General features: G+C 36.1%; 1 pseudogene; it reads right to left on the bottom strand.

The window, feature by feature from the left end:
* Positions 1 to 18846: 18846 nt before the first annotated feature.
* LOC104117085 (protein DOG1-like 4) lies at positions 18847 to 20488 on the bottom strand (annotated as a pseudogene).
* Positions 20489 to 22001: the final 1513 nt, after the last annotated feature.

Below are 22001 nucleotides of genomic sequence, written 5' to 3'. Positions count from 1 at the left end.
CTTTCATGCAAGCTTATGATGATGACTTGAGCGCTGGATCTACTATCTCCATTAATGCGACCTCCAAGGTCTATCCCAATAATGATCTATTTCATTCTTCATCCTCTACGGACATCATGCAAGCAATGGTTATTGAAGTTTATACCGTAGAAGAACAGCTCGCAAATTTGACAAAAGCAGTTGAAGGCTTGTCAAAGCGCGTGCAAGATCAAGATGCTAAACTTTTCAAGTTAACAAATAAGTTAGATGGCATAGTAGAAGGAGAATCCATACAAACACCTTTAAATCTTCAAAGATTACAAGAGAAATGGGACTCCTCCAAAAATCAAGCAACGACAACCAAGGAGATCCAAGTCTCCGCTGAAGGTCTAATTCCCATTGAAATATTAAAGGATTTCATCATGGAGGCTATCAAAGATAAGCCTGAGTCGTCGTCCAAATTATCTCTCACATATGCAAAGCCGTATACGCAAATAATTGATAACTTAAAGATGCATGTTAGTTATCAACCTCCTAAGTTGCAACAATTCGATGGCAAGGGAAATCCGAAAAAACATATAGCGCACTTTGTTGAAACTTGCAACAATGCTGGAATGTACGGTGATTATCTTGTCAAACGGTTTGTTCGATCTCTCAAAGGTAATGCATTCGATTGGTACACAAATCTTGAATCTGGATCCATCGATAGATGGGAGCAGTTAGAGCAGGAGTTTTTCAATCGTTTTTATAGCACAAGACGCATCATAAGCATGATCGAACTTACAAACGCTCATCAACGAAAGGATGAGCTAGTTATTGACTTCATCAACCGCTGGAGGAGCTTAAGCCTCCACTGCAAAGATCGCCTTAGTGAAACTTCGGGCATCAAAATGTGCATTCAAGGCATGCATTGTGGTCTTCGCTATATCTTACAAGGCATAAAGCCCAAAACGTTTGAAGAACTAGAAACTCATGCTCATGATATGGTACTAAATATGGCCATAAGTGCCGACCAAGGGCTACTTGTCTTTGAGCCTTACGACGACGAAGAAGAAGAACAAGAAGGCGAGGATGGGGGGCAAGTTTTCATTCGAAAATGAAACTGAAAAGTCTATGCATGTCACTATGCTCCTTAACGCATGAGCATAAACTACAAGTTATAATGCTCCTAAACGCACGAGCCTAAACTGCAAGTTATAATGCTCCTCAACGCACGAGCTTAAACTGCAAGTTATAATGCTCCTTAACGCATGAGCCTAAACTGCAAGTTATAATGCTCATCAATGTACGAGCCTAAACTGCAAGTTATAATGCTCCTCAACGCACGAGCTTAAACTGCAAGTTATAATGCTCCTCAATGGACGAGCCTAAACTGCAGGTTATAACGCTTCTGGCATGCCCAGTGGGACAATCTCTATCTCTCATCTCAACTTTTCAATCAACAAAGTTCAAGAACATCGAAATGGCTTCAAAGAAGGTTAACTCCATATCAACTTCCACCAAGACTGTTAATTCCAGGTTTTATGCTGATGTGGAAAGCATCCTTGACGTTACCTTTGGAAGCTTTGGACCAACTACAAGGATCAAGGAAAGATCTTTAGGACAACAAGCACTCCAAATGCCATCTCGGATATTCATTCTCAAAAGGAGCAAGATCTTCTACAAAAGCACCTGAAGGAGGAAGCGATGTTGCTGAAAAGATTAAGAAAACTCTTGATCTACTTGACCTCTCCGGATCCAAGAACTCAACTGTAAAGGAAGATGATGATGTTTCAAGTGATGGATCCTCCCCACTTACACCGCATAGCATGAGCCAATAGAGGATCAATCTGTGTGACAATCCATGCTACTCTCCATCATCCATAAAAACCATGCAAACCATAGTGACAAACGCTTCATTTGTGGAGGAGCAGTTGGCAAACTTGACAGAAGCAATCGCTGGCTTGACCAAGTGCAAGCAAAATCAAGACGCTAGAATTGACAAGCTAACATACATGGTAGGAATCTTGATGGAAGAAGAATCCACTCATGCACCGGGAAAGCTCCCAGAAGTTTCAGAGATTGATTCTCCCCTAAGACGAGTAGCATCCGCTAGGGCTATCCATGTCTCGTCTGAAGGGATGATTCCAATCGATCAACTGAAGGAGTTCATTGAAGGAACTATTAAGAATAAGTATGAAGTTGCTGCCAAGTCTTCCCTTACATATGCAAAGTCGTACATTGCAAGGATCGATATGTTGAAGATGCATACTGGCTATCAACCTCTAAAATTCCAACAGATTGATGGTAAAGGCAATCCAAAGCAATATGTGGCGCAATTCATTGAGACATGCAATAAAGCTGGGACTTATAGAGATTACCTCGTCAAGCAGTTTGTCCGCTCGCTAAAAGGAAATGCTTTGATTGGTATACAGATCTCGAGGAGGGATCTATTGATAGCTGGGACCAACTAGAGCAAGAGTTCCTCAATCGCTTTTATAGCACAAGGCGCACTATGAGCATGGTGGAACTCACAAATACTCGTCAACGAAAGGGTGAACCAGTTATTGACTTTATCAATCGTTGGAGGAATGCAAGCCTCAACTGTAAAGACAGGCTTAGTGAAGCTTCTGGCATAGATATGCGCATCCAAGGCATGCATTGGGGATGGCGCTACATATTGCAAGGTATCAAGCCTAGCACATTTGAAGAACTTGCGACTCATGCCCATGACATAGAGTTGAGCATCCTTGACGCTTGAGCCTAAACTGCATGTTTCAATGCTCCTTAACGCACGAGCCTAAACTGCAAGTTATAATGCCCCTTAACGCATGAGCCTAAACTGCAAGTTATAATGCTCTTCAATGCACGAGCCTAAATTGTAAGTTATAAATGCTCCTTAACGCATGAGCCTAAACTACAAGTTATAATTCTCCTCAACGCACGAGCCTAAACTACAAGTTATAATGCTCATCAATGCATGAGCCTAAACTGCAAGTTATAATGCTCCTCAACACATGAGCCTAAACTGCAGGTTATAGTGCTTCTTGGCACACTAGCCGATATTGTATGTCACGAAAACTCTCCAAATTTGAACTAAATCTTTAAGACGTAAAGCTCTTCAAATTCGAACAAAGTCTTCAAGTTGTAAAGCTATTCAAATTTGAGCAAAGTGTTCAAGTCGCAAAGATCTTCAAATTCGAGGAAAGACTCAAGTCGAAAGCTCTTCAAAGTCGAGCTAAATCTTCAAGTCACAAAACTCTTCAAATTCGAGCCAAACTTCAAGTTACAAAACTCTTCAACTTTGAGCTAAATCTTCAAGTCACGAAGCTCTTCAAATTCGAGATGCATTTTTAGTTGCAAAGTACTTTAAAGTTGATCAAGTCTTCAAGTTTCGAAGTATTTCAAATTATAAGCTAAATCTTCAAATTACAACACTCCTGGATACACGAGCCTAAAACTGCATGTCATGAAGCACTTCGAATTTGAGAAAAATCTTCAAGTCGCAAACTCATCAAAATACGAGCTTAAATTGCAAGTCACTGCGCTCATTAACCTGAGAGCATAAACTGCATGTTTCTCCTAGCCCACAAGAGTATAAACTGTGTACGGCCCAAAAAAACCTCACCCATTTTGAACTACGGTATGACTTTATCCTCTTCACCGAGGTACGTAGGCAGCTTAGAGTTTCATTCTAAGTTTAGTCACATAAGTTCAAAAGATACATATTGTCCCAATTGTTGTCTGAATAAAGTATGAAGAAATGTAAAATCAAGCTGAAACACCATTCTTCTGTTGAACTTTGGATCTCATTTGATTTAAAGGAGGCAACCCTCCATGGTAAATTAGTATCTTCAATGGGACGATTTTAGGAGGATGCCAAGTATTTGCATTGAAGTTCGGGGATTCGCTATGTCTTCATGTTTGCTAAACCTTTAAGTTTTTGGTCTTCAAGTTCAAGTGTTTAATTCCTCAGAGTCTTCAAGTTGAAGTCTTCAAATACGTCAAGTCTCCAAGTTGAAGTCTTTGAATCCTCCAAGTCTTCAAGTCAGTCGGTCTTGTAGTTAAAATCTTCAGATCCGCCAGTTCTTCAAGTTGAAGTTTTCAAGCCCTCCAAATCTTCAAGTCCATCGGTATTCAAGTTGAAGTCTTTAAGTTCGCCGGTCTTCAAGTTGAGTTGTTTAAAACTTCCAAGTCTTTAAGTTGAAGTTTGCAAGTCTGCTAATTCTTCAAGTTGAAGTTTAAAGTCCACCGCTCTTCAAGTTGACGTGTCAAAGTCCGCAAAATCTTCAAGTCCATCAAATGATCAAGTTTGTCGGTCTTCAAGTTGAAGTCTATAAATCCACCAAGTCTTTAAGTTGAGGCTTTATAATTTTTCAATCTTAAGGTGGACATGTTAGTCCCGTTGCACCTTAAGTTGGCCTCTTCGCAGGTTTGTCCTTAAAAGGAACTATAATTTTTCGATCTTAAGGTGGACGTTTAAATCCCTTTGCACCTTAAGTTGGCCTCTTCGCGGGTTTGTCCTTAAAAGGAACTAAAATTTGCCAATTTTAAGGTGGACATTTAGATCCCTTTGCACCTTAAGTTAGTCTCTTCATTGGTTTGTCCTTAAAAGGAACTATAATTTCTCTATCTTAAGGTGGATGTTTAAGTTCCTTTGCACCTTAAGCTGGACTCATCACGGTTTTGATCCTTCTATATGCTGTTAAGGGATTTGTCCTTCTATATGTTGTTGTGGATTTGATAATCTATATGACATCATGGATTTATCCTTTTATAGGACGTCATGGAGTTGCCCGTCAACTCGGCACTCGACGGATTTTCTTTTCTTGACCTACAAAAAGGGGAAAAAAGAATAACAAAGGAGGAAAAGCACAAGAAAATAAGAAGAAATTACCTTCGCGTCAATGCTTCTGAGTCCACAAAACTAGACTCAATATGGCTTACAAATACTACGAACGATGCTTAACAAATACGAGTACAAGTGTAACGACCCGACCGGTCATTTTGAGAGTATTAGCCCTGAACCCCTATTTATTTCTCCCTTCATTTCATTTTGTGGTTACGTGACTTTCCGGGAGGATTTATTTTTGGTTTCGGAGCGAAATGGGACACATAGTCCCTAAAATGGAAGTTTAAGTCGTAGAAATTGACCGTAGTTTGAATTGTGTGAAGACGGCTTCGGAATGGAGTTTCGTCAGTTACTATAGCTCCATAGGGTGATTTTGGTCTAAGGAGCATATTCGAATGTTGAATTGGAGGTTCGTAGGTCATTTTAACATCAATTGGCGAAAGTTGAAAATTTGATGATTTTTGAAAAGTTTGACAGGAGTGGACTTTTTGATATCGGGGTCAGATTTTGATCTCGAAAGTTGGAATAGGTTCGTAATTCAATTATGACTTGTGTGCAAAATTCGAGGTTAGTCGAACTTGATTTGGTAGGTTTCGGCATCGGATGTAGAAGTTTGAAGTTTTAAAGTTTGTTAGGCTTGAATCGATGTGCAATTCGTATTTTTAGCGTTGTTTGATGTGATCTAAAGGCTCGACTAAGTCTGTATGATATTTTAGAATTTGTTGGTACGTTTGGTTGAGGTCCCGGGGGCCTCGGGTGGATTGCGGATGGTTAACTGATCAAATTTGGACTTGTGGGAATGGTTGAAGGCACCACCTCTGGTGTAATCGCACCTGCGCAAGTGGGCGCAGATGCGGAGCTTGGGGAAGTGTCCACTGGTCACAGATGCGACGTGAAGGCCGCAGAAGCGGAGTCGCTTCTACGGAAGAGGGATCGCAGAAGCGGATGAGTTTGCGCAGATGCGCACCCGCAAAAGCGGATTTAGGACCGCAGAAGCGGAAGTTCCGCAGGTGCGAAAGAGCGACCACAAGAGTGAGGTAACCGCAGAAGCGGATAAGTTGTCGCTTCTGCGATGCCGCAGATGCGGTTAAGTGTCCGCAGAAGCGGAAATGCTGGACAGAACACTTAAATGCAAGGGTTTCCCATTGATTTTTCCACCTAGATTGTATGTGTTTAAGGTGGAATTTGGGAGTTTGAGGCTAGGGATTTGGAGAGTTAAATTTGGGGATTTGAGTGGCGACTTGGTGTCGGATTTTGGTAATTTTGGTATGGTGAACTCGATATCGAATGAGTGTTCGTATTTTGTGATTTTCCCCCGATTCTGAGACGTGGGCCCAGGTCGACTTTTTGGGACGATTTTTCGATTCTTTGCTAAAGTCGTAGATTTATTATTTAAATTAGTTTTTTGTAGTTGTATTCATGTTATGTAATTAATTTTGGCTAGATTTGGGCCATTCGGAGTCGGAAAATCAAGGGAAAGACATCCTTATCGATTGATTGAGCGAGATTTGAGGTAAGTGACTTGTCTAACCTTGTATGAGAGAAATCCCCTTAGGATTTGGTACTGTTGTAACAATATGTGATATAAGAGCACCGTGTACGCGAGGTGACAAGTGCGTACATGGGCTAATTATGAAAAATTTCGGTTCTTGCTGAGTTGTCTTCTTTTTAAGTTTCTTAACTGAGTTGTCTTAGCATATATAATTATCATGTTTAGCCTAGTATCGCATGTCTACGTGCCTTAACTCCTACTTGTAATTTGTGCAACATGCTTATATTAATTACCCGCTCCCCTTGATTTGAATTAAAACTTTAACTGTAAGATTTCTTGCTGTAAATTCGTGTTTCGTTCGATTATCTGATGCATATTTACTTTGGGACTATGAGGCGGTTTCTCAGGAGATCTCCTTGTACTGCATATTTACTTTGGGACTACGAGACGGTTCCTCGGGATATCTTCTTGTACTGCATATTTACTTTGGGACTACGAGGCAATTCCTCGGGAGATCCCCATGTACTCCATATTTACTTTGGGACTACGAGGCGGTTCATCGGGAAATCCCCATGTACTACATATTTACTTTGGGACTACGAGGCGTTTACTCGAGAGATCCCCCTGTCTTGCATATTTACTTTGGGACTACGAGGCGGTACCTCGGGAGATCCCCCATGTCGTGCATATTTACATTTGGGACTACGAGGCGGTACCTCGGGAGTGCCCTTGTTGTTTACCTCTATTTACTGTGCTGATATTTTCTGAAACTTCTTATTGTTTAAATCCTTAGTCATTTCAAAATATTATTATATTTTTTACTTTACTTTTCTTTTAAACCAGTAGGGCCCTGACTTGACCTCGTCACTACTCTACCGAGGTTAGGCTTGACACTTACTGGGTACCGTTGTGGTGTACTCATACTAAACTATGTACATATTTTTGTGCAGATCCAGGTTCTTCCCACCAAACCAGATATCAGTGAGCTGGACTGAGCGTGGAGACTTCTAGATATATCTGCCAGCGTCCGCAGACCTCGAAGTCCCCCTCTATCCTTATTATGTTGTTTTCCCTTATTCTCTTTAGACTTTTATGTATAAAAATACTTAGTATTTTCTCTTATAATTATTGATTTGCAAATTTTATATTTATTTCATGTGTTGAGAATTGAGCTTCAGTTTTATATTATGTTATTCCGCAAATTTATTAGGCTTACCTAGTTTTAGAGATTAGGTGCCATCACGACATCCTACGGAGGGTGAATTGGGGTTGTGACAACAGGGGTTTATATAGATTTTGGGGAGGAGACATTAATAATTCGTGATTCGATGTGGGATCAACTGCAATGGCTATGACTTAACTCTTCTGTTCCCAAGTTGAAGTTAGAGAAGTAAGTCGATTCCTGAATGGATTCTAAGTACTAGTTGAAGACGACGTGAATTTGTCTGTGTTGAAGTGGTACAGACGTGTGGCTATTCATAAGGAATTTTCTAACTAGATGTGATCAAGTGCTATCAAAGTAATGTTAGCCGCATGGAATTGTCACGATTCACGATAAAGTTTCAATTACAAAGTAAAGATTCCAGAAAGAATATGACGTGAACTTCAAAGTTCTTTTAGAAATAAGTTTGTTTCATGAAGTAAAAGGACATTTCAGAAGCAATGTTCAACGAATTACGTGACTATGAGTCCGTAAGCTCCAAAACAATTCAGTTTTGTAAGGATTAATGTCTCTTAGCTATCATTCGGAGAAAGTATGTCAGAATAAATTCATACTTCAAGCCTGGTCTTCAAAAAATTTAGAAATTTGACTAGTCTTGAAGTGGGGGCATTTGTAGACATATAAAATTTATTGAATTAAATTCGTAAATTAATTTGGATTATATTTTAAATTCAAGATATATTAGTCCAAATAAATTTATTGGACTAATATAATTGGATTAATTATTTAAGTCCAATAAGTATTGGCTGGGTTAGCCCATTTAGTTGGGCTACAGATGATGAGCCTACTTCATTAGGCCCAATATGCGGTCTTTCTAGAGGCCTATTTTGGTGCCACGTGTCAAATGACGTGGCACGCCAAGTCAAATGAAAGAGCCAATACGATCGTGCCACGTGGTAAAATGACAAGGCATGCCTAATCAAATTAAAAGACCAATAAAAGCACGTCACATGTGCAAGTGACATATTCTGGCCAATCAAATGCGACATTTTCACGCTTCAATCTGATTGGTCGGAAAGAGTTTGTTCTCGTCACAACTCTTTCCTCCCACAACTATAAATAGGGGTCTTCATAACTTAGAAAAAGGACCAGAAGTTATAACAAGAAGACACAGGGGAGCTCGTGGATCAAAGGCCACAATTTTCTGCAAACTGCAAGTGTTCAAGCATTCAAGCACTTCAACACAAATTTTAAGTATTCAAGATCAAGTAAGAAGTCAAATCAAATATAAGACGTTCAAGATGAAGGCTACTTGTTCGTGATAAAATTTATGGCAACAATCAAAGCGTTCGCGACAAATAAATTAAATTCAAATCAAATACTACGATTGTTGCAATATTTTTTGGTCTCGATTTTATTTTCTTGATGCAATTTATTATCTACAGATACAGTGATAAATTACTGTAGCCAATTAAAATTTTATTAAATTTAAATTCACAAGTAATTTGAAATTTTATCATATAGTAAGTACATATTAGTCCAAATAATACTATGGGCTGGTATAATCGGGTCGATTATTTAAATATAAAATAAAGTGATTTAAATAACAATTCAATATATATTGGGCTAGCCCGTTTATTGGTCTTCTATCAAATTGGGCGGCCCATGAGCCTCAAACCCGATGGCCCAGTAGGGTTTTCTTGGAGGCTACTCCACCCCACACCTATATAAAGGGGTCAAAAATGTTATGGAGAAGACAATCAAGTAAGCAGAATGAAAGGCTAAAAAAACTCTGAAGAATAGCATCAAGATCTCCATCAATATCTGCAATCGTCGTCTGTGGTCAAATTCCAAAGGCGAACTCAAATCATAGGCGGACGGCTTCAAATCTTATGTTCGTGATAACCCAACACCAAATCTTGGTTCATGACGACCTTCATATTGTTCGTGACGTACTACAAACCTGAAATCCGTCAAGTTCAAGATCAAGCTCTCTAGCTCTTGAACCATCGTTCGTGAGGAGAAGAATCAGATGACTACATCTCTTTAGATTTGAGACATTTTAGAGATTATAACCCCATCACTTGAAATCGAATACTATAATATTTGTCGCTATATTTCTAGTCTTGATTATTATTTTTCAGGAGCAAAATTTAATTGTTACAAATTTTGGCATGCTCGGTGGGAACATTTTTTTAAATGTGTACTTCGAATAAAGTTGAAAAATCTTTTATTTCTTTGGTGCACCTAAATCAAGGTTCTAATAATCTTAAGCCATGTAACAGCTGCGAAGACTTCATGAAAACCAATACCAACCTTTAAAACCTCTAACAGCCGATCTCTCTTGTATTTTTGAATATTTTCCGTCTTGATAGAATTTGGTTGTATAAATTCATTTGAGAATTACAATCTCTCGGATAGATTGTAATTTATTTGACAATTGCAATATCTCAGGTTTAGGATTTAGGAATTAGAATATGGTCGTATAAATTCATGAAACGGTAGAATTTGGTTGTAATTTTATGGTCGTAACTTCGAAAGGCTAATGAAACGGTAGCAGTTCAAAGTCAGGAAGAATGATCCTCAAGCTCAAGAGGGTCGCGCAAATTATCCTAGGCAGACGAAGTTGAAGCAGAGCAACATCTGGGAGGAAGGCCTCAATTAGGGACAATTTCAATATTATAGAGATCTCTAACTCAAGTTTCAAATTGAACTACGAAGTTTGTTATCTGTTTGTAAAATTGACATTGATGATATTAGTTCCGAAATTGAAAATTGGAAAAATATTGTGGTGTGTTATGTACTTGGTGTCAGAGGCGGATCCGAGATTTAAATCCTATGGATTCAATTTTAAGGTTTTTAACATTGAATCCATTATATTTTTAAAGTTATGAGTTCATATCTACTATTTTTGCAATTTTAATGAATTTTTACATATAAATTTGTATTTTGCGTCGAAAGTTATGAGTTCAGTTGAACCCATAGTCATTACACGCAGCTGCTTGGGGCTCATCCCCCATTTTGTTGTGTTAAATGGATTTATGCAATAGTGGATCATAACATAGAAAAGAAAATGGGATTGAATTTTGCAAAGCTATTAGTTGAGGCTGATATTGACACTAATCTTCTAGAAAAGGTATTCTTCTTTGAGGCCTAGCTATTAATTAACAACTTTCCTAGAAGGTATTAGTTTGGTTGTTTGTATGATATATTTCATATTTATTATCAAAAAAAAAATTGTGCATTTGCACTGTTGCACACATCATTAGTTATATATGTATTATAAGTTGCATCTGCTTTCCAATGTCTAATAATAAGTAAAAGAGTCCATGTCTAAATAATTTCAGACAAATAATCCCAAAATAACTTCGGGAATATTGGCTTACGAAAGGAAGTTTAATTAGACGCAAATAAAAAAATAGGATCTAAACAGTTACAACTAATTTAAGGCGTGGCAAGATATATAAGAGTCAAAATCGGAAAATTAATCAAGATAATTAGTAAAATGAATTATATATGTACATCAAGAAGGCCAATCGCTTAATTCTGACCAATAAGGTCCAATCAAGTTGTTGTATTAAAGGTGTCGTAACAAAATATCACAGTTTCAAAATAAGTCCCTTTAAAAGGTGGTATTGTGTGAATGAATTGTTGGGGCATAAGCCACAAGACATACACACAGGACATTTATCTCATATCATTATAAAATTGCAGCCTTTAAGAATTTTTATTTGATTTATAAAGGTATTTGAAATTTTGAACACACATTAATTGCAAATCTATATATATCTAAATTTTATCTATTATTTTAGCTTCACTTTTAAATAGAAAATTTTGAAGCTAAAGATTTTGTTTCATTATCTTAAAAGAAGTAACGTTTCACTCACAAATGTTTAACTTCAGTGAAATTTATATCAAACAAAACTATAAACTTCTTTTCAACTTCAACTTTAAATTCAAATACTGATTTTTTTAAACTTTAATCAAATATTGTCCCAAAAGATAGAACTTATAAAATTATGCTAAATATTGTCAAGAAATTAATTATTCAAAATTTCTGTGGCAAAAAAAAAAAAAATTTTTTTTTTAAAGACTATTGAATTGCCGCACTCCCCTTCAACTTGGAACAAATAATTTTTTTTTTTTTTTGGTAAGAGGGGAAACCCGCAGCCGCTTGCCACAACCTCTGCCCTTCGGGTGAGCACTTTGTGCGCACTGAGTAAACCTCCTTCTGTGTAATAGCCTGCAAACTATACAGAGGATGTAAACCGCACTAGGCAAGCCGTGTGTGACAGACTCAACTCCAGAAGGCATTGAGGGAGAAATCGATTATAGGTCATCCGTATGGATAACCACCCTCCAAACTAACTGGGTAACCCGAAGGATTGGAACAAATAAATTTATGACTCACCTTTAAAGTTATTTATCAAGTCAATAAAGGTATATTACTTTTAAAGTTATAAATATAGATAAAATATTTCTTCCGTAAGTTGCAATGTCTCTTCCGAATTAAAATAGTAGTGGTTGGTGGATAACATTATCAATATGTGACTATTAAAACGATATCCATAGTTTCACCACAACTTGCATATTGTAAAAATATTAAAAATTATCTAAAAGTAAAAGTGTGCAAATTTTTTTAATTAAAATGTTAAAGGAATGTAGGCAGCACCTTTTCCAATGAAACTATTTTGAGGATAGCAATTTCTCTACACTGTACAAATAGTTTAATAGAAATTCGATACTCATGATATAATGCCTACCAAAAAAATTAAATTTCTATTCTTTACTAATTTCTTCTACCACAAGAACTCAAGGAAAAAAAATGGAATTGAAGTAAAGATTTAAGAAAAATGAATGAAGATATTCTTCAACATTGGGAGAATGAAGAATTACAAAATATGTTTTAAGAAGAAGTATTTTTCTCATATCTTTTATTTACTCCAAGTGAAAGCCTTTAAATAGAAATTAATCATTCAGTAATGGTTGAACAAATGTGAATTAAATTATTAAAGTAAATACAATTATAACATCAGAGTGTTGATTCCTAGTTCTGAATGCTAAAAATCAGTAGTATCCTTCAGTTTATATATTAATGTCTGCCATGATATCAGTTGTGCCAATACTGTGGTCTGTGGATACTCATTTTTCCATAGAAGAGAGTTAAAAGTTGCGGACAGTTAAGTAGTAAAGAAAATTCATACCTATCCGTGTGCAAATGAAAGAAAAAAGAACTGCACAAGGAAATCAATCTAATAGTTGATTCAACAATTTGTATTTAATTTTAGATTGCTACTATCACGTGTGATAAAATAAATGTGAAGTAAAACATTTGAAAATATATTCTAATATGAAGGAACACAACCCTTTGAATCAAGACATCAGTTATTGTCACGACCCAATTCTCCTTCCGTAAGATATCGTGACGGCACCTAGTCTCTACAACTAAGTAAGCCTAACGAAATGCGAAAATAACAAAAATGAAAGTAAAACTTAACAACTATCTGCAGAATGTAACTAAATGACTGGTAACAATGCCGCTTGGCATGTACAATAGCCATCACTCTAGTAATACACAATATTCCCAAAATTCGGAACATCATAAGTCACAAGTTACAGAAGGAAACTAGTATCTCTATACACCAGAGTCTAATAACAGAAGTAAGGAAGGTAAATGACATGTGAAGAAATAGAGAGGGACTCCGAGGTCTGCGGACGCGGCAGATATACCTTGAAGTCTCCATACAACAACAAACACTCTCAGCTAGTAGCGGGGCTAATAAGAAGTACCTGGATCTGCACACAAAACATGTGCAGAAGAGTAGCATGAGTACAACACAACGATACCCAGTAAGTGCCAAGCCTAACCTTGGTCGAGTAGTGACGAGATCAGGTCAGGACCCTACTGGTATATATATATATATATATATATATATATATAAAATAACTAAGACATAATGAAATATTGCAGTAAAAATAAGTACTGAAATTTAATAAGAATGAAATCATAGCAAGTCAACAGCTCAGTACATAGAAAATAACAACAGGGGATCTCCCAGGATACCGTCCTGTAGTCCCAAACGTAAATATGCAAAACAGGGGGGATCTACCGGAATACTGTTCCCTAGTCCCAAAGTAATTATGCAAAACATGGGGGATCTACCGGAATACCGTTCTGTAGTCCCAAAGTAAATATGCAGAGTAGGGAGATCTAACGGAATACCGTTCTGTAGTCCCAAAGTAAATATGCAGAGCAGGGGGATCTACCGGAATACCGTTCCGTAGTCCCAAAGTAAATATGCAGCGCAAACTATAGAAATACAACTACATCACGAAATCTTACGATTTAGACTAAGTACCAGTTAAGGAAGAAGCAGGAAATTTACTAAGCATGTTGCACAGAGTTCACATAAGCAATTAAGACACATAGACATGATGTTCTAGACTAAACATGATAAATTCATATGCTAGTGTAGCTCAGTTAAAGGAAGACATGTATTTTACTTAATGAAAACAGAGTTTTGCAACAATAGCACGTGTACGCACTCGTCACATCACGTACACGATGCTCATATATCAAAAACAGTACCAAATCCTAATGGGAATTCCCTCACACAAGGTTAGGTAAGCCATTTACCTCGAACCAAGCTCAATCAATCGGTAATAATGCCTTTTTCACGAATATCCGACTCCGAATGGCCCAAATCTAGCCAAAAATAATTGCATATCATAAATACAACTATAATAGGCTCATCTAATTAATGAAATCAATACTTTAACAAAAAATTCAAAATTCGCCCTAAAAGGTCGATCCAGGCCCACGTCTCGGAATCGGAAAAAAATTACAAAATCCGAAAGCTCATTTACTCACGAGTCCAACCATACCAAATTTATCAAAATCCAACCTCAAATGACTACTCAAAACCCCAAATCAAACTCTTCAAATCCCTAGCCTCCAACTCCTAATTTTCACTTAAATACACACTAACTAGGTGAGAAAATAAATGAAGAAGCAAGATTATTGATCAAAAATAAGCACAAGGGACTTACCTCAAGAAACCCCTCAAAATGCTCCCAAGATATCGCCAAACCCGAGTTCAAAATGTTGAAAATGAGCAAAAATCGCGACCCTTTGCATTTAAGTGTTCTGTCTAGAAATCTCGCACCTGCGGACTCTCTGTCGCATCTGCGACGCTGCACCTGCGAAAATGCCATCGCAGGTGCGGATTCCACTTAGAATCCCAGGTTCCGCTCCTGCGGCTATGCGACCGCATCTGCGACTATCGCAGGTGCGGAAATGCATCGTACCTGCAACTTCCCCTCGCACCTGCGCCCACCTGCCCGCATCTGCGACTCTCGCAGGTGCGGGAAAATCTTCGCACCTACGGTTCTTGCCCAGCTCCTTCTTCATTACTTCCATGGTCGTGCCTCGTGGCACGGCAGCACCCGTACTATTAAAATGGTTCGTCAGTAGAGATGTTCCCACAGGTGCCCTTTTTTCCAATGGTACTATAATTCCTATTCCTATCCCTTCATTCCCTCTTTTGGTCTATCTACATTCCAGGAAATTCATACGCTCCGCGGACGGAGCAAAAAGTGGAGTCTTGGTCAGAGCAAGCCGCCCTATTCTATTACCAGACATAATTGGGAGGTGGACGTATCGAACCGAAATAAGATCTCAGATTGACATCTTGATACACTGATTTACCATAATAATAAATAGAGTCAATGGTGACTCCGCCGTGGGAAGAGCCGCTTCCTTCTTGCTTGATAGGGGGGCTTCCATTCACCAGCGCAGACTAAAAGTGCTCTCCGAACCGTGCTGGATAGTCACCCATCACACGGCTCTCAAACCCAACCTGTGGTGGCCGCATTTGCGGCTTCTCCTTCGCACATGCGATCCCGCACCTGGGGTCTCCCCTCCGCAGGTACGAAAATACCACAAACCAGAAAATCTTCAGCAACTAGCCTAAGTCCAAATTCAATTCGTTACGCATCCGAAACACGCCCGAAGCCCCCGGGACCTCAACCAAACATACAAACAAGTCCTAAAACACCATACAAACTTAGTCGAGCCCTCAAATCACATCAAACAACGCTAAAAATACGAATCACCCTCGGATTCAAACTTAATGAACTTGAAACTTTAAACTTCTACAACCGATGCCGAAACCTATCAAATCACGTTCGATTGACCCTAAATTTTGCATACAAGTCATATTTAATATTGCGGACCTACTCCAACTTCCGGAATCGGATTCCGACCTCGATATCAAAACTTTCACTACCGGTCCAAAACTCCAAAAATTCGACTTTCGCCATTTCAAGCCTAAATGAGCTACAGACCTTCAAAACACAATCCGGACACGCTCCTAAGTCCAAAATCACCCAACGGAGCTAACAGAATCGATGAAACTCCATTCCGGAGTCATCTTCATACAATTTCAACTACGGTCAAAATCCTAAGACTTAAACTTCCGTTTTAGGGACTAAGTGTCCCAAAACACTCCAAAATCAAAACAAAACCTCCCGGCAAATTACTTAAGCAGAAAAAGATACAGAACAAATAGTAAATAGGGGATCGGGGCTATTATTCTCAAAATGGCCGGCCGGGTCGTTACAATTATATATCAAAACATCAGATAATTATATTTTTTCAAAAAACCGACCAACTTTGGTCGGTTTTTCAATTATAATAAATAAAAATTAATATTAAAAAAAGGACCAAAATTGGTCGGTTAATTCGGCCGGTCATTTTAAAAAACTGACCAACTTTGGTCGGTTATTTTTGTGCGAAAATACAATTAAAGAGTATAAATCAAATAAAAGACGGTCTTAAAACAAAATGCACCAATGGTCTAGTGGTAGAATAGTATCCTGCTACAGTACAAACCCCGGTTCGATTCCCAGATGGTGAATCTTTTGATTACATAATTAAAAATACGACCAACTTTGGTCGGTTTTTTTTACAATATTTTTTTTTGAATTTAATTGACCGACCAACGTTGGTCGATAATTTTCGACCAACTTTGGTCGGTATGCCTTTCCGACCGTCAAAATACCATCCACACATAAATTATCGCGTTTTGATCGGTAATTGGCCATAACCGACCAATTTTGGTCGGTGTTTAGCGAATTTTTAGTAGTGTATATATCGAAATAATTGTGATCACAAGTATATTATAAAATAGTAGCTTTTGTTGGAAACATAATTATAAATTAAACTTTACGAGAAGTTACCACTAGAACACTAATTATTTTATGTATAATTACATTAGTTTTATTTGATGATATACAAACATTTAATGTTGGTATATGTTTTATCATATCATCTCGGTTTATTTTATCGTTATCATAACTCTCGTAGAAAATATAAAATATCCCTTTTATACTATAATATTTAGTTTATCATGTGGGAAAATATATTTTAGAAATTATTTAACCATGAATTTTATCAAATGCCAAAAAAATGCATTGAAAATTATTTTAGAAAGAAATTGGATACGGAAAAGGATGCATTTTGTTTAAAACTCCTTTTTGTTCTTTCTTTGTTGGTTTTTGTTAGAGAAGCTCCTACTACATTCAAATGTTTAGCCCCTTAAAAAGCAAAAAAAATTTCTAGAATCTAACTTCTATTAAAAATCCAATTCTGACTAATAATCGAGAGCAAAATCTTGCTCACATAGCGATACGTGAAACATCATCAGCTAAGTTTTTATTTCGAAATGTCAGTACGAATACATACATAGAAAATGAGAACCAAATTAAAAAAACTAAAATTATAACTTATCAAGGTAACACTCAATGAATAATTATACTACCATAATTGCTACAATATTTTTGAGTGACCCGAATTAACATAGACTCAAAAGTTTTTACACGTACAATCCAGAAATTATACACCAAATAAAGAAAAAAAGGAAACAGAAGATGAAAACTTTATGTGAACCAGTTACTTACTTTAGTATAGAAACCCTGCCTTGCCGTAGACCCCGAACTTTGCTTCTTCCTTTAAATATCAAACAATATGGTATAAATAAATTAAATGCTTGAAAGTTTGCTTGTAGAATGCTTTGACATTGTCTAGCCACATAAGGATGAATAGTGTTATAACGTCATTAGTAAAGAAGAAACAACATCACAACAATGAGATGACAAATATGATTTTTCGATTTCTACAACGGAAGTATCATTTAGCAATTTATTTAAGAGAATAAAAATATTACCATTGACATCTTATTCATTGGACTGTATTCTAAATATATTGAATTAGAAACAATTCAAAGGTTGGTGATGCTTGGAATTCCCAAACATTCTAGATCCTAGAATTTTCAATTAACAACATTTATGTAAAATATTTAATAGGAGGTTACTTATTAATGTTGAAAGTCAAAGGGCTGTCAATTTTATGTTTGTCTTTATTTCAATTAAATATTTTTTTTATTAATTTTATTAGAATGTATATTTATATTTTTGTATAAAATTATATTTGAAATAATATCATGTTGAAGGGTATTATAGTTATTCAGCTCTATAAGGTTATTTCAGTCTTTTAAGTTTTTAGTTTGATGTTCATGCTTATAATATAGTATATGATATGATATAGATATAGATAAAAAAAATTCTGTATAAAGTATTAAATAGTTACTACCGTAGTTATTACCCAAAGTACAAAGTGGTGCTCAAACTAACCCTTAAAATAATCTATAGATAACTCCATATACGAATAAATACATTAGGGAATTGTCAATTTTATAAGGTTGTGGAACCTTTAGATTTCAAAATCAAATATCATTAAAAGATGATAATTGCAGCAAGTTCAATGAGGGAAAAAGTTGATTAACTGTTTAATATTCTTGTCATTACATTTTATATGGGGTGATTAATTTGGTTCGATACGATATTTTTTTTAAAAAAAAAGTACACATACTAAAAGTATCCTAGAATATGTCTTTTTAAATATACCATGACATTTTTATAACTGCACAAGCATGTAATTAAGGATCAAATGAAAAATTAGCAATTAAAGAGTTTTTCAAATAAAATTGTGCACTTTTAATCCCTCTACTTGAGTTTTTCATATGTGTGTAACAAGGATTTGGTTCTACGTTTGAGAGTAAAGTATATATTCTGTCTTCTATAAATAGTCCAACAATAACATATTTCGTACATAAAATGAAAAAAGTTATTTAATCAATTAAAGGTTATTAATTGTGCTTTGTCATAAAAGACCAAAAAAGAATTATCAATAACTGTGGGACCAGTAGCAGTATATTTTCCTTTATATATTAAAAAGTGTCATTTTTAAAACTGATTAAAACAGAAAAAATGACATATAAAATAAAACAAAAAATTGAGTAGTTTTCTGTTGTTAGTTATCACAAATGAAAGGCTTCTGAAATTTAATAAGCATTTTTCTACAACCAAACTATATAATATATATATTTTTCATTTTTAGCTACTAGTACCATTTTGCTACACGTGGATACACATACAAACTAGTAGTGTTTAGAATTTACAACTACCCTACAAAAGACCAGCCGCGATCTAGATCATACTTATAAGTAGCATCCCGAACTAACACAATTCACGAGTGTGTCAACTTTAAAATATATAAATTTACTTAATTAAAATTCCGGATCCATCCCATCCCTGAGCAGAGGGCGGCTGCATCCTTTTTCTCACCCCACTCATGAAGCCTTAAATGGAGCTCAGCAGCAGCAATCAGGAAATGAATCGCTTGAGTTGGTGTCAAAATGGCTAAAATCTCCTTGAGAGTGTTTAGTCTGAGATTATCTGCCTTTTGTAGAATTATTACTAGACCTTCCTCCTTAGTTGCCACATTTGCTTCCACTTCTTCCTCTAGTATTTCTCCTCCTCCTCCTCCTCCACTTCCACCAATCATCATCAGCTGAGTCACAATATGGGATAACTCCACCATTGATGCATCTGCAACAGTTTCTTGAACCCTGGCTAGTTTTTCGCTCGAATCTTTTTCCTCCCTTATAGTTTTCTTTTGCAGTTCATCAACCTTACCTACAATGGCGTAACAAAAAATTTCGCTACCAGTGTTCAAACTAAAAAAAAGTAAATAATCTCTTTCTGAACATCCATAATATTTCTATCTAAAAAAGGGTGATACTTTTTTAAAGAAAGTTTTCGCGTAATTGGTAAAGTTGTTATCATGTGACCAAGTGGTCGCGAATTCGAGCCGTGCAAACAGTATGTTGCAGAAATGCAGGGTAATGTTATATACAATAGACCCTTGTAGTCTGTCCTTTCCCCGTACCCTGCGCATAACGGGAGTTTAGTACACCAATCTACCCTAAATTTCTTAATTTTGACCATAAATATTTCACGTAGATTATTTATATTTTTTTAAAATAAAAAATATATATTTAAAAACTATATAAAAAGTACTGTAGCTATAATAATTAACAAATTAAAGTATTTAAAAAGTATATGAAAAGGTTGTGGTTGAATAACATGACTCTCAAAATTCTAAAAGGATCATCTATTTTTGGGAAATATTTTAACCTAGATACACGGTATAATCCAAACTAAGAGTGTTTGATTGACCACTTGCTTACCCATTTGGTCAGGGGAGAGGTTGCGATTCCTCTAATCAACTGGGGAAGACGAGGTTCGAATTGCAACCCTGATTTTGAATAGAGCAAGTGATAAGAAAGCTACGTCAAGATTACTCCTCCATGTAGGATTTAACATCCCAAAAACATCTTCCTCTGTATATTTTGACTTCTCCCCATAATACCCCTCATAGTGTTGTATAACCCTTTCAATGAGTGGCACCAACACTCTCTCTTCCACCACCACAATGTTATTGCTGCCTTTACTTACATCTATCGAGACAGAAACAAACTCTTTCAGTTCTTGGTTCTGCTCAGCTAGCCATGTTTCAAAAAACTTGTGAAATGTCTTGTCGCTTTCTTCCACTCCTTTTCTGCTCATTAACAAGTGAGCCATTTATTTAAGGACTATGCAAATTAAAATATGCATGCATTGTCAGCAATAACTGTGTAATTTGCTTTGCTAGTGGTTTAGGTCAGAATCTTGATGGGAGAGACAACATACAAGTTGTCCGCTTACGCAGGAGGAGCGTATATATACCTAGTGTATCACCGTTTCAATTGAATTTATAATTTTTATATTGGGATAAAAATTTATTAAAATTATAAAAATAGTAGATATAAACTCATAACTTTAAAAAAATATGACGAGTTCAATATTAAAATTTTAAAAGCATAAAATTTAAATTATAATAAGTATCTCGTAGTGCATGCGTGTTTGCTTTTTCTTTTTCTGATGTAAGGAATGACAATTAAGTCTAAGTCGCAATTTCCCAAAAAGTTCCCTACGTTTCTGGTACGTAGCTCGTGTCCGAGTTCTATTAATTTGCTAAAGTTGTATCATGGTTACTTGAAGGTAGTATCTATTTTTTCTATATATATATTTCTATGATATTGTTGAAAACAAAGATGCAACATGCTAAAAACCCTTAGGAAAGCTTTATGCCAAAAAATAGTGACATGCACGGGCTAACTATTCACGATATTACTCCCATATTTTTTTTTTCGTTTCAATTTATATGACACTTTTGCTTTTTGATATTCAAATTTCTTAATTTTGACCGATTTGAATATAAAATTCTTAAGTTTTTCAAAATAAAATTTACACGTTTGAAAATTTTACTTATAGTACGCAAAAGTACTATAATTCACAATTATTAATAGTTCAAAATATTTAAATGGTATATGAAAAAGTTGCTGTCAAAGAATATTTCGTTTGACTGACGAAATCTGAATACTGTAAAATAAATTGGGACGAAGAAAGTAACAATTTATATCATGCAATTTCATTTGAATCAATTATCATTTTTGCTATTAATTCTTATATTTTTAATGAATTATTTTATTGTGAAATTAACTTCTTCTGATGGGATAGTACGCGCAAGAAAAAATAAAAAAGTCAACTCGGTTCAGCTCAAGCTCAGTATTAGAAAAAAAGCCTTTTTCCAGACTCGATTCGAGTTACTTGATTTTCAATTGTGTTTGGCTAGAACTAGACACGAGTTCATTTACAACGTACTAACAGAGTTCGGTTGAGGTTAATTCAGGCTAGACTCACTCGATACTATAGGTTAGAGTCGTTAAAAGACACTTGGCCTACAACCCAAGTCAAAATGCACTTGAGTTATGATTCTTCGAGCCCATTTTAAACGGAGGCTTATAAGCTCGACCCAAGTCAGGCCTCTTGCCTCCGAGGCTTGATCGAGGCTAGTTTTGTGTCGGCCCGTGTGTCAAAAAATTAATTTAATTCGAATATAAATATCTAATATTTAAAAAAATTAAGTAAAAAACTCAAAAGAGCTATAGTAAAATAGGTGTAGGGGTCTTGGTTGATCCGAAGTTAAATGCATATGTAGTTCCAAATAATATATGTTACTCTATATCTTAGTGTAGTCGTCAACATTTCATTAATGATTTGTTTTGAAAGCTATCATGAAATTGAAATTGGTG

This window comes from Nicotiana tomentosiformis, chromosome 3 (assembly GCF_000390325.3).
Source record: "Nicotiana tomentosiformis chromosome 3, ASM39032v3, whole genome shotgun sequence".
Classification (NCBI taxonomy): Eukaryota; Viridiplantae; Streptophyta; class Magnoliopsida; order Solanales; family Solanaceae; genus Nicotiana; species Nicotiana tomentosiformis.
Note: the sequence above shows the minus strand (reverse complement) of the source record. Positions and strands in the feature narration are given on the sequence as shown.